The 15851-nt window shown below is 44.9% G+C and overlaps 1 protein-coding gene across 1 annotated transcript in view; it reads left to right on the top strand.

Moving 5' to 3' along the window:
• The first annotated feature begins 900 nt into the window (after positions 1-900).
• The window catches only part of OSBPL5 (oxysterol binding protein like 5), a 167254-nt gene continuing 152303 nt past the window's right edge, over positions 901-15851 (top strand). The window contains exon 1 of the mRNA XM_044425935.1: positions 901-1304. The gene's annotated coding sequence lies outside the window, so the exon portion shown is untranslated. The remainder of the gene's footprint in view (positions 1305-15851) is intronic.

The following is a 15851-nucleotide window of genomic DNA, read 5'->3' as shown; positions in this document are numbered from 1 at the left end:
TGCCTCACCCCCCTCCTGCATCATAACAGATCGAGGACCTAACAACACTTTCAGGATTTGAAGGGGTGGTATTTAGATGCCACCTGTGAATGGATATAGCTATTTGGTCTGCTTTTTTTTGAAGAGTATACATAACAGTTTTTATTGATAGCTATGTTTTCATATGTACCCACTCATTGGTATATGTTTGATATTCACCTATTGTGATTCGTTTCAATTTATGCAAGAAGGCGTTTTCATTCCATTTCTTCCAGTTTTGTTTTATTGAAATTCGCGATAAAAATAATGTGGAAAATGTTCCCGTCAGTCGGATTATAGTCCACAGGAATGCTGTTTCCAGTCATGTCTAAATCCTTCTGTTTATATACAGCGTATTCATTTCCCACCAACTGTTACATGTTTTATTTGCACACAGCAACTGGACATGTCCAGCAGGGGGTAGCAGGCCCTTAGCTTGTCCTAGTCTGCTCCCATTTTCTGTAGGCGGGGAGACAGAAACGCGGCTGGGCCAGAAAAAGAGCCTCCGATTCGGGGCGGGGAGGTTCGAGCCGGTTGAAGAAAGCCTCTTGTACTCGATACAAGACCGAGTCGGTTTAAGAAGGCGAGCGGACGACCCAGTGCGCTCGGTCCACTTCTGGGCTGAACAGGGCTTCACCTTGGCGCTGTTTCAATTTCACTTTCTCTTATGTCCACCCCCGCTCCTTAACCAGCAAAGCCGTGCAAACCCAAACACAGACGCACACAACCCCAATCCGGAATGTAATAATCCTGCCCGGATTTTATACGCCACCCCCCCCACCCCATTCTCGCTCGCCCGCTCTTCCTGATGTGGTTGGATAGAAGTCCTGTGGCATTTCCTGCTGCAAAGACTGCCCCGCTTTCGAGTATCAAAGCCTCTCGCAGGTCCTCCGGATCGGCCGCCGCGCCACCGCCGCCGCGCCTCGAAGCAAGAGCCCGGCGGGGCGGCCCCACTCGGAGGGCTCCGAGCGAGGCGCCTGGCGCGAGTGGCGGAGCGCGACCTCCTAGCGGGGCAGCCCGCGCATGGCAGCGCTTGGGGGAAAGTGACACTTCGCGGGAGGGAGGAGGACCGAGCCCGGAGAGCCTCCTGCGCGGCGGAACAGACGGGGACGCGAGCTCGGCTTGCCCGCCAGGAGAGCATCATGACAGACGCGCCGGGGAGATGCTCGCGGGGGAACTTTTGACTATGGTGAGGAGCCGCGTCGCAGCATGGGGAACGCGCTGCTCTGATCGCCGGCAGGAATTGGGGCGAGGGGGACCTCGGGCTGCCGCTGCACGCTTCGGAGGTAAGGAGCGGGAGACATCTTTTCTGCCTGCGCGTGGCTCGGCTCGGCCGAGATGCGTGAGCGAACGAGCGCCTGCCCGAGACTCGTCCTCCGCCGGGCAATCGTTCGCCTGTCTCGCCGCACACAATGGCCAGGCTTTTGGGCAGAGGGAGGCGGAATCCGCTGTGGGTGGTGCAGGAATGCTCCTGCTCGTGATATTGCACGAAGATCTCCTTTCCCCCTTAAATAAAATAAACAGCTGGCCTGCGATTTGTTTAAATAGAACATCTAAACAAATAATTAGCACTGCCTCTCCCTTAAAAGGCTCTCTTTCCAAAGGAAGTGTGCTATAGTTAATAGCATTATCTACCAAGAGATGCTTCAGAACTGGAAACTAACTTGGATGTTGCATTCATCTTATGAAATTTGAATTCTGCCCATCTTTTGCTTTGACTGTCTATGTAAAAGGGCTGGGATCACACAAAAACGCATGAGGACAACCCCCATCGCCATAATAACAGTGACCAGCCACACACTATGTAGCAGTTACCATGTGTGCTGACTTCACTGGGTTAAACGAGAGTCCCAGGAATTGCGGGAAGACGAACAAAACCAAACCAAACCAAACCCAGCTCTGTTTTAAAAAATGAAATAAATCCCAGTCCACCATGCTTGCATCAAGTGGCCTTCTTTGCTGTCTGTAGCTAAAAGTAACAAGAAAACAAAGCCCTCGGCCTGAAAAGAGAGACTTTTCAGCAACATGTTTGCAATAGGAAACTGTAAAATGTGTGTTTTGAGGTCTCCTTTCAGAATGACAGTCGGTAAAATGCTGGAAGTATTTTAGTATTGCTTATTACTAAGTCAGGGCTCAAAGTTAAATAAAGGGTTAAAGTAAATGCGAGTGTTGCATTTTCAAGGAATAATTATGGATTTATTTTTAAATTCCGTTTACATGATCACATGCCGTTCCTTTTGTTTCAGTGCTGTCACAGCAAATGTAATTTTCTTGGAGTTACTCTATCCAGTGGGAGTTTAGATTAAGAAGGAAGCTGAAGAGGCCTGTTCATTGTTATGCTATGTCAAAGCTGATCTGGTCTTTGTATTGTTAGGTGCTTTCATATCTATAGTGCAATGAGGTGACCTTTACAGGTTATTTTAAACTAATGTTTCTTTTCTCTTTGATTTAATGTCACAGTGCAATAAAAATAAACCTTCTTGGTGCATTAGAAGACAGTGTGAAAATTAATTGGAAGATCTTGGAATTCCACCCTAGGGAATAGTGAAAACATCTTTGTGATCTGAGGCCAAATGTTACTAGTGCTTTGTACACAGACTGTTTGGGGCCAGCATAGGCAGAAGTGTGTTGCTATTTTTAAGCACATTTTGTTACAGTTTGGGATTTACCAGTGGGAGTGATGGAATGTCAGAAGTCAGTTTTTTGCCTAGCAACTGAGCAATTGCAATTCATAATGGAGCCAAAAGTAGACTTAGCCAGCCGTAATTGTTCTTGGCAAATAGGATCTTTGGAAGGACATGATTTTAGTGTTCTGGCAGGTGAGCCTGTAGTTTCATTGTCATAGATCTTGTGGTGATGTTGGAGATGGGACAAGAGGAGGAACCTGAGTGTACACATTGGACTGTTCACGCTATCCTTTAACTACAGATGGCAGGATTCCTCCATAATAGAGGTACAGACAGGAGCTTAAGTGCAGAATGATAGAATGGTAGAGTTGGAAGAGGCCATTGGGTCCAACCCCCTGCTCAGTGCCGGACTCCAGGTTAAACCATCCCTCTCAGTTTGATGTATTCTGGTACTGGTTCTTTTTGTTTCTTGGAGAAATACTTGCATTTTAAGTGTGTGCTCAACAGTTAGTTGTGTGGCCCTCTTTACAGAATGAATTGTTGTTCCAGGTGCTCTTGCCAGTAACTCTTAGTGAATAAAATGTTGTCCCAACATAGGCTTCATTTACTTGGGTGGGATATTGTAATGGTATAGCTGTCCTTTGTGACTGATATATCAAGGAGGACATTAATTTGGCAAGATCAACTCTTGTCAGACTAATGTACTCTCTCTCTCTTTGATCAGGTAATTTTCCTGGTAGACTGTGGGAATGCTGTGGATATAATATATCTTGACTTCAGCAAAGCTTTTGACAAAGTGCCCCATGATAACCTGATTAGCAAATTAGCTAAAGTGAGCTGGATGGAACAACGGTCGGGTGGATCCACAATTGGCTCCAGAATCAAACTTGAAGAGTGCAGAGCAATGGCAACTTAAACTGGGAAGAAGTAACTAATGTGGCAGTACAGGTTTCAGTCTTGGGCCTAGTGCTCTTCAGCATTTTTATTGAAATTGAAATCTTTATTATATGCATGAAGTTCAGGGAATACTTATCAAATTTGCAGATAATACAACATTGAGTGGCATAGCTGATAACCTGGAAGACAGAAACAAAATTCAGAGTAATCTTGATAGGCCGAAAACAGCAGAATTAAGTTTAAACGGGGCAAATGCCAAGTTCTGCACCTATGAAATAAAAACTTAATGCATACTTCAAGAAAGTGGGTATTTGGGTCAAAATATTACAAGTGAGAATGATTTCAGAATTGTAGATCATCAGCTAAATATGAGTCAACAATATGATGTGGCTGCTATTTTGGGATGCATCAACAGTAATATCACTTCTAAATCATTTAAAGTACTAGCCCCCCTCCACTCAGCACTGGTTAGACCTTATCTCAGTTTTGGGCACCACAGTTTAAGAAAGATACAAACTAGAAAAGGTTCAGAGAAGGGTAACAGTGAACAGGGGACTGGAAACAAAACCATGTGAGGAGAGACTAAAATAATTGGGCAGGTTGAATCTTAAGAAGAAAGGATTGAGGGAGATATGATAGCACTCTTCAAATACTTGAAAGGTTGAAAGGAAGGTCAGAATCTTTTCTAGATCATTCCAGAGGGAAGAGCATGAGCTCAAATTACAGGAAGCCAGATTTTGGCTGAACATCAGGAAAGAATTCCTGGCTCTCAATGAAACCAATTCTCTAGAGAGGTCATGGGTTTTTCTCCACTGGGGACATTCAAGATGCAGCTGGCCAACCAACTGTTAGGCATGATTTAACTTGGAGCCCTGGCTGAGCAGAGGGTTGGACCTGATAGCCTTATTGGCCCTTCTCAACTCTACTATCCTGGCTGTATGAATTGGCACATGCTGGTCAATGTAATAACTTTCCCTTGCATTTAAGGTTTCATCTCCACTTTTGGACAATAACTGGACACCACTAACCCATACACAGCATACAAGTTTATAAACTCTTAAATGCTGTTGATTGTAGAGCACAGGTTCTGGAAATAGGGTCAGTCTGCAAGTTCGAGGTAGGTGGTGAATGGAGAAATCACAGAACATCTGAGAATGGCTCTGCACTTTATGTGTTTTTTCTGATGATGGAGTTTAAGGCTCTTTTAACCAGGGCCAGATGATCAAACAGGCTGGTTGGGCCATGGCCCAAGGTCCATGATTTTCATAATGCAGCATTTACATTAGCAATGATAACAGCACTGGGGAAAAAATCACAATTTAAGTATGTATTATATGTGTTGTGATTTGCAGAACAAAACAAATTTGTTGAGTAGCTCACTGAGGCTGCCACCAATTTTCAAAAGGACCAGGAAGGAGGAAGTTTAAGAACCAGTGTCCTTGAGCATCATGCCAAAATCAGTAGACTAGTCTGTGTCCCTAGAAGAAAAATAGTGCTCCTGTGAGAAGTTTCATAGGTGCTTTACTGTTGGTACGCTGCTTTCTTTGTATAGAGCAGCCTTCCCCAGCTTGCTTCCTCTCAGATATTTGGTACTATAACTCCCAGCATTCCTTATTATTGAATATTCTGGCTGGGCCTGATGTGAATTGAAGTGGACGACATCTGGAGGGTGCCAGGTTGATATAGACTTGGCTAGCTTGGTTGCATTAAGAGCTGCAACCCTGGTAGCCTGTCAAATATAAAAATGGGATATAAGAGCAAGGCATGTTGATAGCCAAAATGTGGAGCCAAGAAAGGTTTTGAACCAGATCTAGAGTACGTCTGATACAGACATATATCTCAGGGCACCTGGATCAGACTTAGGTACCTTGGGCCAGAAGTATTTGAGGACCACTATCAATAACTGCACTAATTCAATTGAGTTCAATTCAAGGGCAAGACATTGAGTAGAAGTGAGACAGTGGTTATAGCACTGGTTGGTGAATCTCAGAACCAAGAAGATGCATTCCTATATTTGGGTCTCCAATAACTTCCAGAGTCTGTCCTTGCCAGACAGTATCTTTTTGAGTTGAGTTGAGTTGAGTTGAGTTGGTAATGGTATGTTGTAAGCCGCCCCGAGGCTTCGGCGAATGGGGCGGCATAAAAATGTTTTAATAAATAAATAAAATAAATAATTTGCTATCCTTATCCTTTAAACAGGACCCAGTGAGAAGTAAACCATTGGTGCTATAGCCACTGTCTCACTTCTACTCAATGTCTTGCCCTTGAATTGAACTCAAACCATTGGTTTACTTCTGCCTTGGATTAACTTACATGATTGAAGTGGAACTTCATTTTAGAAAGTGTCAGAGAAAGGCTCTCAACTGGACTTCTTAGTTTCTCTTTCATCTTGGGATAGCAAGCAATATGATTGGTACCTCTGGGAGATAGTTGGGATTTGAAATTAACAATCAATTTCACTCTGACCCAGGATGGCATTATTTGCTCTGACCCCAGGAAACATTATGGATTTAAAATATCAAAAAAGACAACAACACCACACTTTCTCTGTATCTTAGACCTTGCAAATAGTTCTTCCAAATGCTTCTACCATCTATAGTTAAAAATAAAGAAAAACTTTAAAGTGGGGAATAAAGACAGCATTAAATTTTCAGCACTGCCAACATACACAGAGAAATTATGTGTGAAGCCTCTGAAGAAATTAAAGTGGTTAGAAGTTAGGAAAAATTAGAGGCTTGGCAAAGAGTTTTTTTTTTTTTCTTTTCTTTTCTTTTGCTGGTCCAATGACTCTGGCTGTGGGAATTTCGAAACATCTTGGAAGTCAAACCAATAAAATGTAAGGTCTTAACTACAGGTCTCTGATTCTTTAGTCCCAACATGGCCACAGAGTTCCCTACTTCTATAATCATGGGACTCAAAATAAGATGATTATAGTTGCAGATGTTTGGCAACGTGGAATCTCACATTTTTCCTTTGCAACTATATTGGTCTGCTTCTTTCTTCCAGTTTGTGCACACCCAAAGTGTGCTAAATAATGTTTGACTACCCAGAACTTAATTGAGGACACGGAGAAATGATAATCCATGAATCTTTCCTAAACTATCTATGCCTCTTGTTGAACCAGATTAAATTCTTCATGCTCTGCGTGTGTTTGTAAAAAGCCAACCAGCGCATTTGATATTGCTCAGATAGGTGACTTGAAAGCAATTCAAATGAGAGATTAAAATAAGCGGATTTTCCAGCACCCCAGAATGACTAGGTTACTTATTTAATTAATAGCTTGGAGAAAAATGAGTACTAAGACTGTACTGGCATTGGTATAGTGATAGGTTTTGAAATGCAGCCACTCAGAATGACCGTCCCCGTAGCTACACTGATCACATCAACAAGCCATTTCTAACCGTCTTCCTCCTGTCCTGGAGCAGGTCTTTCTATAGCTAATGGGTCTTCATTGCCCATCAAGACCACGCCACTCCAAAATACTTTGCATTGCCACGGGCAACAATATACTGTTGCTGGGAAAACGCGTTCTTCCCCCACAGACATCACCAGCTACTATGAGGATGGAGCGAAATGGACTTCTGAGGGGCTGCGCGGGGGCATCGGCCTCCCTGCGAATGAAAAACTGGCGGCGGGCCGAGGCATCTGCGGAGCCCCGGTTCCGCCACACCGCGCTGTATCGGTTGCCACGAACCAGAGTGAGCTTTCTTCTGAGGCACTCTCACACCTCTGCTTCCTTGTGTAGTGTTTGAATAGCCGGGCTTGAGCTTGCATCAACATTTCCATGGCACGCTTTTGTTGGAGGTGTTTGTAAGTTGGAAACAAAACTGTGCTCTTTACCGAAAGCGGTTATCCGGTGAACAGGCCCTGGGACTAAGTGTTGTTTTCTTATTGGGATTGTTAAATGCAGCCAAGAGTGCAGTGACTGGTTGGGTACATTCAAGGTTTTGGGACGTGTTTTCCAGCTTTGATCACCAGGTCTAGTAGAATGAGGACTTGTACAGAGGCCAAAGACAATAATGTTATCTAGATGTCTTTATTCATTGCTTATGAGCCTCCTTTTGTATTTGTATAAACCAAACACTAACTTCCTGCAAATGATCTCCAGTCACATGAATCTTTTGCAGGTGCCTCACAGCTGTATGAGTGAATTACACAGTGGTTTCCATTTGCTGCTTTTCTGCCCAGCTCCCTGAAAAGCATAGTGTAGTTGCTTTTTGGATCGGAGAGGGAGATTGCGAGAGCGGATCTAGCCAACTATTTTTTCCAGCACAGGTTTGCTCTTCCAGCCCTCTTGGATCAGGTATATGTGCATCCATGTATATTTGAATGGATCAGATGACAGTCAGACCTATTTTCAGCAGTCGTTTTTGAAAAGCTGAGCATGTGTTGAACCATTCCTAAGCCAGGATTGATGTCTTATTCATGAGGAATCAAATAAGTGCCTTGGCACCTATGAAAAATCCATATTTTTTAAAAAAAATCACACTAGGGGTCCCCTGAGCTGTGCTATTGCCTTGTGGGACTGGAGGAAACCAATTTGTCAGCAAGAGAGCTTGTTTTGTGGGGCTCTGCCCTGAATCCCTGGCAGGGTTGGGGGTTGCTCCCCCCTGCCCCTCCCCAAGGCAAACTCTTGGTTTTGCAGAGGCAAAATGCTTCTCCCGCTCTCTGCCTGAAGCTGCAAGCATATCCTAGAGGAGTCAATTTCTCCTGGGAAAATAGCCATGTGAATCTTACTGCAATTGTTATGCCTTCCTGTTTTGAGAATGGTTGATTTTCTTCTGCTGCATCGTCTATTGTGACTAATAGGCTCCTGCTCTGAGCTGCTGCTAATCAGTTTTGAATGAAATGTGCAAATTGTTTATCACGCTTCCTCAGCGTCCAGGCGTCTGTGGCATCCCATTCAGAAACATCAGTAAATCAACTTGTGTGGAAGTACTATTCGGTCCATGAATCTCTTCGTAGTGCTAAATCCCCACATGCTTGCTATACCAGAGAATGAAACCACTGCCTTGGTGTAAAGCAGTATAATATTAGATGGGTTTGGTTTTAACTTTGGAATAGGTGCTACAATTCAATAAGCAAAAGGCCAATTCAATATACCCTTGATGCCTTTTTATATTCTGCGGATACATTTGAAAATAAGATGGCCTTTAGCCTCTCTCTTTGGGCTTCCATGCTAATACAGATGCATATCTGATATTCAGCTATGCCAAGTGCTTCCCACTAATTATTATAATAAAATTAACACAACTAATAGCCCATGAGGGTGAACAAATAGAGGGAGAGGCCACCGGTTAGAGGCAAAGCACGTGCTTTGCATGGAGAAAGTCCCACATTTAATCCTTGGCACCTGTAGGCACAGACGGAAAACCTTGTGCTTGAAACCCAGCAGTGTCCATAATACCAGGATCTGAGTCAGTGAAGCCAACTTCCTTTTCCAAATAGTCACACTGTAATATATCACAAACATTTTACAAAGGGGAGACCAGAGGACTCTTTATGTGACCTACATGGCTACCGTAACCCTTTCTTTGTTAAGTTTTCTAATCACCAGGGCAGAAGTGGGATGTGACCTTTTGAAAAGAGGTATTTCAACATCTTATCAGTGTTGTGTAAACTACTGGGGTGGAAGAAGCTGCTGGGTGGTGTACCAGGCCCTGGAAGTGGGATATGAAAGGGCTGCTGGAATTAATAGCAGATCAACAAGCTCATTTTGATAAACTGCTGGCACAAACGTGCATAGAATACTTGTTCCTTTTGTCAGATGAATCCCATCGTGGTCTCTTCTCTGCCAAGTCGCTCTTAAAGGGACTTCCCACAGCGAGACTCCTGCTCCTCACCTATCTTGTGACAAGGAATGTTGTTCAGTGTAAAGAAGATGTGCATTTTGGTGATCTTATCTCAGTCATCTTTTTTGCTAATGCTGAGCTCAGTAGCTTTATCAAATACAAGGGGCACGAAAATACAGGACTGGACAGTAAAATACAGTACTGCCCTGTAATAAACTAAGGTTTTGGAGGAAAAGACTATCATTAGCTACTAGTCATGATGGCTACATATTACCTCCAGTTCTTGGGGCAGGCTGGTGCTCAGCCCGAGTGGTGAGGGAGAGGGCAGTGCAACAGAAGTGGAGCCAGAAGGGCATCATGAACCTCCGCCAGGCAGCAACACAGAGCAAAGAAAGAACTGAGGCAAAATATGTGAAAGGGGGTGTGGCAATCACAGCCACATGGAACCCACACTCTTCTCCCCCTATTCCACAGAGAATCAAGTGACTCTAAAAGTGGGAGGGGACAATCCACACAACCATGATAGCAATGATGCTAATGATAATTAAAACAAGCAAAGATATTCTGAGTCTCACAGAAAAGCAGTTTCCGGAACATGGGATCAAGTTCTGAAAGCATCCCCAAAGCCATGCCTTTGTTTACCATCGCAGAGAATCCACTCAGAGCAGGTCTACTCAGAAGCTGCCGAGTCAGCAGCACAATATGGCACTGTGGGGGGGGGGTTTGCTCCCTGGGGCACCCTTCCAAGCTGAGCTCTCCCCCATGATGTCCTAGGCTAGGGAGGCTACTGGAAACTCCCACAAGCTTGCCATTAGCCCTGGGAGCCACAAAGCTTTCAGGGCAGGAAAATAAGGAAGGCAGGATATTTGGAGATGTACTTGGCTTAAAAAAAGAGCCATGAATGGTGGTAGTGGCGGAAGCTTGGATGGAGGTAGAAAGCAGACACCTGGACTTTATTGCAAAGAACTGGTGTAATGGATGGTCTTTTTCACTGAGCTTTATTTTACATGGCTCTGACCCTCAAAGGCACGATGGGTCTGCCAGTATCAGTGGGGCATCCATCTCTGTGGCTGGAGAACACAGGCATGAAGTCTTGCTTGTGGGCATCTCATGTGAATCTGGCTCAGAAGAACAGTTTGTGGGAACTGAATACTTAGTGATAGGTTTGCCCCAGCAAGGTTCTTACCGTGTCTTTAACTGAATGGTTCTAAATATTAAGAACCAGGGTACACTGAATTAGTACTAATGATCTGGCTTAGAAATGGAAAGACTATGGCTGTGTTCAGCCATGTAGAAGGATTGAAAATAGATTGAGCAGGAGTTGTTGTTGGAAATGGGGTCATTATTTTTGACCCCAGTCAAATTACTGTATTTTTTGCTCTATAAAGTGTGCCTGACTATAAGACGCACCTAGTTTTTAGAGGAGGAAAACAAGAAAAAAAAATATTCTGAATCAAATGGGCACATAATCACAGGCACATTCCCCATCACTTCCCCATGGGCTGCACATCTGACAGACTTACTGCACACACATATTCGCTCTATAAGACGCACAGACATTTCCCCTTACTTTTGAGGGGGGAAAAAGTGCGTCTTACAGAGCAAAAAATACGGTAATAAACCATGGAGAACACCCTGCTGTCCACACCCCAGCAGCAAACCATATCTTCCCTTCATGGGTTGTCTCATGGTTAACAATCCAGGACTTGTTAGTGCAGCTGAGTTCAGACAACACACTAACGCACATTTCAACAATAATCCATGTTTCAGCAACAACCCCGTGGGTGCTTCCAGCTGACACTTTTATCCCGCAGTCACCATGCCTGAAATACAGAATTGTATGGAAGGGATTGGCTCTAGACAATGCCTTTCATTTGTATCCATCCTGTATTTTTCTACCACTTTGTTAAGCATTTTTCTTACCAGAATTTTTTTAAAGGTCAGTTAAGGAGGAAAAAGCAGAATAGCTGCGAATGCCTTTCAAAGAGTAGCACAGTGTCCGAAAGTGCTCTGTAGAGAAAGTACGTGGGTTCAGTGCAATGATTTGCATGTGTCTACAAGCCAGTCACTGGCGTTGGTTTTCGGAGGTGGGCGAGAGATGCAGAGAGGGGAGATGTGAAATAAGTGACGGTGAAGCAGTCGCCACTATGGGGAAAATGAGATGAGGTGAAGGAGTTGACTGACTGGGATGAGGGCCTGGCATGGCAGGCTTGGGTTCTGGTTCATCTTTTCTTAAAAATGAAGTATGGGACCCTAATCTCAGTCTGAAATGACTGAATATTTCACGATACTCCTAATCTGAATGTGAAATTGTGCCTATAGGTCAGGTGGAATTGATTCACTTGTTTTCTGATTAATCACAGCCTCCTCATGGGATCGCAGTGCAGGTGGGAACTGGAAAAGGAACCCAGCATGCAACATGGGACATTAGAAGGAAGGGGCTCTGTGATTCATGCACAGTTAAACCAAAATAATCCCTGATAACTCAGAATTTTCTTTGCAAGAAAGATGAATGAAGTATTGTTCTCCCATAGATGAGAGTCTTCAAAGCTATCCTTGCTGTTCTTTTCTTTTCTAGTCTAGCTATTTTCTCTTTGTTAAAATTTATTTAATGAAACCTTTCCTAGAAAATCTGAACTCTAGCAGAGAACAAAGTGCTCCTGCAGCACAGCCTCAGTTTCACTCCAGAAATTTGCTTGGTAATGTAATTTTATCACTTCTGACTGTTGTGTTGTGATGTGCCATCAAGTCGTCTCTGACAAGATTGCCCAGTCACCACACCTTTTCAGTTTCAGGGCTTACTGCATAATGATGCCAACCTTGTTTTTCTCAGTCTGGTTATTAGAGCCGTTTACAGCTTGTATAGCCATCTGGCAAATGGCTCAGATATGGGCGAATAAAGACTATCAGTCGTTGCACACAGCTGCTTTACTTCCGCTTGCCTTCTTCCTTTGTAAGAGTGGGTAAATAAATCAGGTTTCATCATTCAACAATAAAACCTGGTTTAAAGCTGGCATAAGATCCTGGCTTATTTGTATGCCATAAACCAGAATCCTGGGTTTGGATATAACATCTGAATCTGGTGAGCCAACCTCATCAGTTTCAGATGGCACAGCAGCCATGGTCTGGCACAGAAGATAAGGCAATGCACAAATGCCATGCATGGGGTGGGGAAAAGACACCCACATGACTTCTGGTCCCTCTGTGATGATGCGAACTCCGGCTTAAAGCAATATAAAAACATGGCTTACATCTGCTAAGTTTTCTTTATTGTTGTCTATTGACAGACATATGCATACTGTTTTGTAGTTGTCACAGACAATACTGAGGGATGGAAGAGGGCAAATGCATGCTTCTAGAGGGTTAAAACATGACTATGGCTTATTGAAAACTATCAAATGGTGTTTCAAAGCAGTGGATTCGTTTACCTGTATGCATAAGGATTTTCATGCATCTGAGAGCACATAACCTACATGTTTAATTCTCTGAAACTCCCCACACCTTTAGGCTCCCCTGCACAGCTTGGAGCCCTGACACGGGCAGTGATGGGGCAGAATGAGCAGGGGCAGCCCCTCTGCTCATCCTGTGCCTTGGCCATGCTGACATGTTCTTCTTCCCAACCTACCATGCCAGTCCCACCACATGTTGGGAGTGAAAGAGGCAGTTATTCTTGGTGTGCTTTCCAGGGCCAGGGAGGCACCAATTCTTTGGATGAGGATGGTGAGCGCTGATAAACAAGATCTGTGGACATAAAAATGGTGGCGGAGGCAGGACTTAATCTCAAGGCCGCCATCTTGAGGTGAGGTGTTCAGGCAGACCCTGAGAACTATTGGGTTTGGAAATGTCAGAGGGGACTTGGGAGAGGAGCAAGAGGAGCCTGACCCCATGAAGCAGCATTGGGAGAGAGGGGCTAGCCAACTAGAGGGCCTGCATAGGTCTAAGAGGCTAGCCCTTCTCCAGGGAGGCACACCTGGGGGGTGGGGGGGGTGGAGCCCATGGTGACTGGAAAAGAGGGCTCTTGGAATTGGTTTCTAGTTTGAGTTCAGTGAACTGCTCTGTGCATGCTCAGAGGCTTTTCCTCTGTTTGCTGTCTGTATGTTGGAAATAAAGGGCTTTTTGCCAAAGAACTGTCTGCTATTTGAAAGGAAGAAGCAGGGGACCCAGCTCCCAACATGACACCTTATTTCAATAATTGCCTGCCTGTGCTGTCTGGCCCTGTGACAGGTGGCCCAGTCTAGGGTTCTCGAAGCCAACCTCACCAGACCCGGTCTGGCACAGAAAATCATGGCAGTGAGGCAATGCGCAAATGCCATGTACTGGGTGAGGAAAAGACACCTGCATGGCTTTTTGTCCTTTTGTGGTGATGCAAACTCAGTCATTTGTGCTCTTTTGACTGTCAGAACAGGTGTTGCAATGCTTTCCTGTTTAAAACGTCTGGCAACAGAGGCTAAATCCAGGACTAAAATAATCTATTTCTATTTAGGCCATGTAGTATTTAATGATGCATATATTATTAGTATTTGTCACTGGAGAGAATGTGATGGTTTGGTTGCAGCTCCAGTTATGTTGGCACTGCTTCAAGTCATCAGAAATGAGGTTGCTGAGTTTACCATTTTGTGCCTGCAGCCTAGGGAAGGGCATTGGATTAAGCAAAAACTGGAATTTCAGTTGTGATATGACTGTGTGTACACCTAGCGATTGAGAAGGCTTTTTACAAAATCCTATTATTTTTTCTAGATTACTGTATTCCACTGTGCCCTGAATGGTGGGTTAAAAGTCCTTTAAATAAATCTTAAAACTAAAAACTTGGACCTTTGTGTTTATTTGAATTCATGTTCCAATCTTTGCCTTAAAATGAGCAGGTAACCAGAGACTGAAAAAATGCTCTTTGCCAGAGTGTTCTTGTGCTCCCACATTGATCCACGATATTCTCTTTCAGTGAGTAAGTGAGTTCTTACAGTGGAGATGGGAATCACTAGCTTGATTTTGGGATCAGATTCGGCCTGATGTCAGCAGATGCTTGGCTTAGCATTGGCAACCGCTTTAGTCAGATCTGAGGAGAAAGTGAGTCATGGCAGGGCAAGCCCCCAAATGCCTATTGCCAGAATGGTTTGCTGTCAAGACCCGTTGCCCTTAATGCAGTCTGTGCAAATGTGAGGTTTGGCTGACCTTGAACCTTTCGTTGCTGCTATCCCTGCATCTCAGAGTGGTTAGTGACTTTTTAATCGACGAAACATCTCACACTATCATCTGAAAAAGATGCATGGGCTTTGTTGGGTCTATCATGAATGGGACTTCTGGCAACCCAGAAGAGTCACCAGAAGCACTTCTGTTTGTCTCTGACCCAAAGGTCTGCTCATATGTAACCCTAAAAGGCTGGCCCAAGGGTCTTGCACCTCCAAGTCTTGCCTCTCACACGAATTCGCCTTTACCAGTTTTGATTGGGTGCAGTCGCACATCATGCCAATCCACCCTCCTTTTAAGCCACCACAGGTGGATTGTTTCTGAACAACTCAGTGTACTCCCAACAAGTGATTGTGCTTGCCATGCCCTGTTCCCCTGTTTACTTTCCCTCAAGCCTGTTCCCAGCTCTGGCACATTTCCCAGGTGGCTTCCCTGCAGAACTCCTCCTTGCTTCAACCCAGGGGTCTCAAACTCGCGGCCCGCGGGCCACTTGCCGGGACGGGCAGGGCCTGGGGGAGGGGTCCTGCGGCCTTCAAAGCGCTGGGGGCACCTGGGCCGGCCGTGGGATGAGCGGCCCACCCCCACCACAGTGGTGGAATCCTTGATGCGGCCCAGCCTCACCCAGACTCTACTTCCAGCGGCCCCCAGGTAAGTTGAGTTTGAGACCCCTGCTTCAACCCTTTTGTCAGCACCCTTTCTTGCCACTGATCTGGTGGGGTTACCAGCTACCAAGGGAAACTTCCCCCACATCCGATTGCAAAGTTGAATTAATTTTTAGAGCTCTGATGAATGCAGGAATGTTCTCACCACTCTTTCCTGCTCTGGGAATTTCACTGTTGCACAGCAGTGCAAGACCTACTCTTCCGTATTAGTGCATCCTGCTGTGCCTCTCTCTTGACAGTGTCTCTTTCATCCTGCCGCATAAGAGCGCCCACTCTTCAGCTGCTTTTGGCTCCCACTTCCTGCTTGTTGCCCCAGTTTGTTGCTGCCTCACACTGGTGAGCACCTTCATTTTGCAGGGGAGTGAAGTGCTGCTGGCGAAGTGCTGCTCCTGCAGCTCCCTGCTCCCCTTCCTGCTTGTCTCTTTCCTCTTTTGCAAACTGTTGCATCTTAACATTTGCATTTTTAGGGGCACAGGCAGAAGGCACTGAGAAGGAATGGGGAAGGATGGTGGAAGCATGAGTGAGTTCATGGGTAGACTTTTTTCCCTGCTCTGACCTCATGGCTCTCTAGCCAGCAACCCTCAATAAAATTGCTCTGCTCGGTTTGGACCACAAAACAAGGCATCAGGGAGAACAACAACCCTCAGACAAGCCATGGGTTTTCACGTGGG

Source organism: Varanus komodoensis, unplaced genomic scaffold (assembly GCF_004798865.1).
Source record: "Varanus komodoensis strain SLA01 unplaced genomic scaffold, ASM479886v1 scaffold16, whole genome shotgun sequence".
In the NCBI taxonomy this organism is placed as follows: domain Eukaryota; kingdom Metazoa; phylum Chordata; class Lepidosauria; order Squamata; family Varanidae; genus Varanus; species Varanus komodoensis.
The sequence above is the reverse complement of the archived record's forward strand: the minus strand, read 5'-3'. Positions and strand labels throughout refer to the sequence as shown.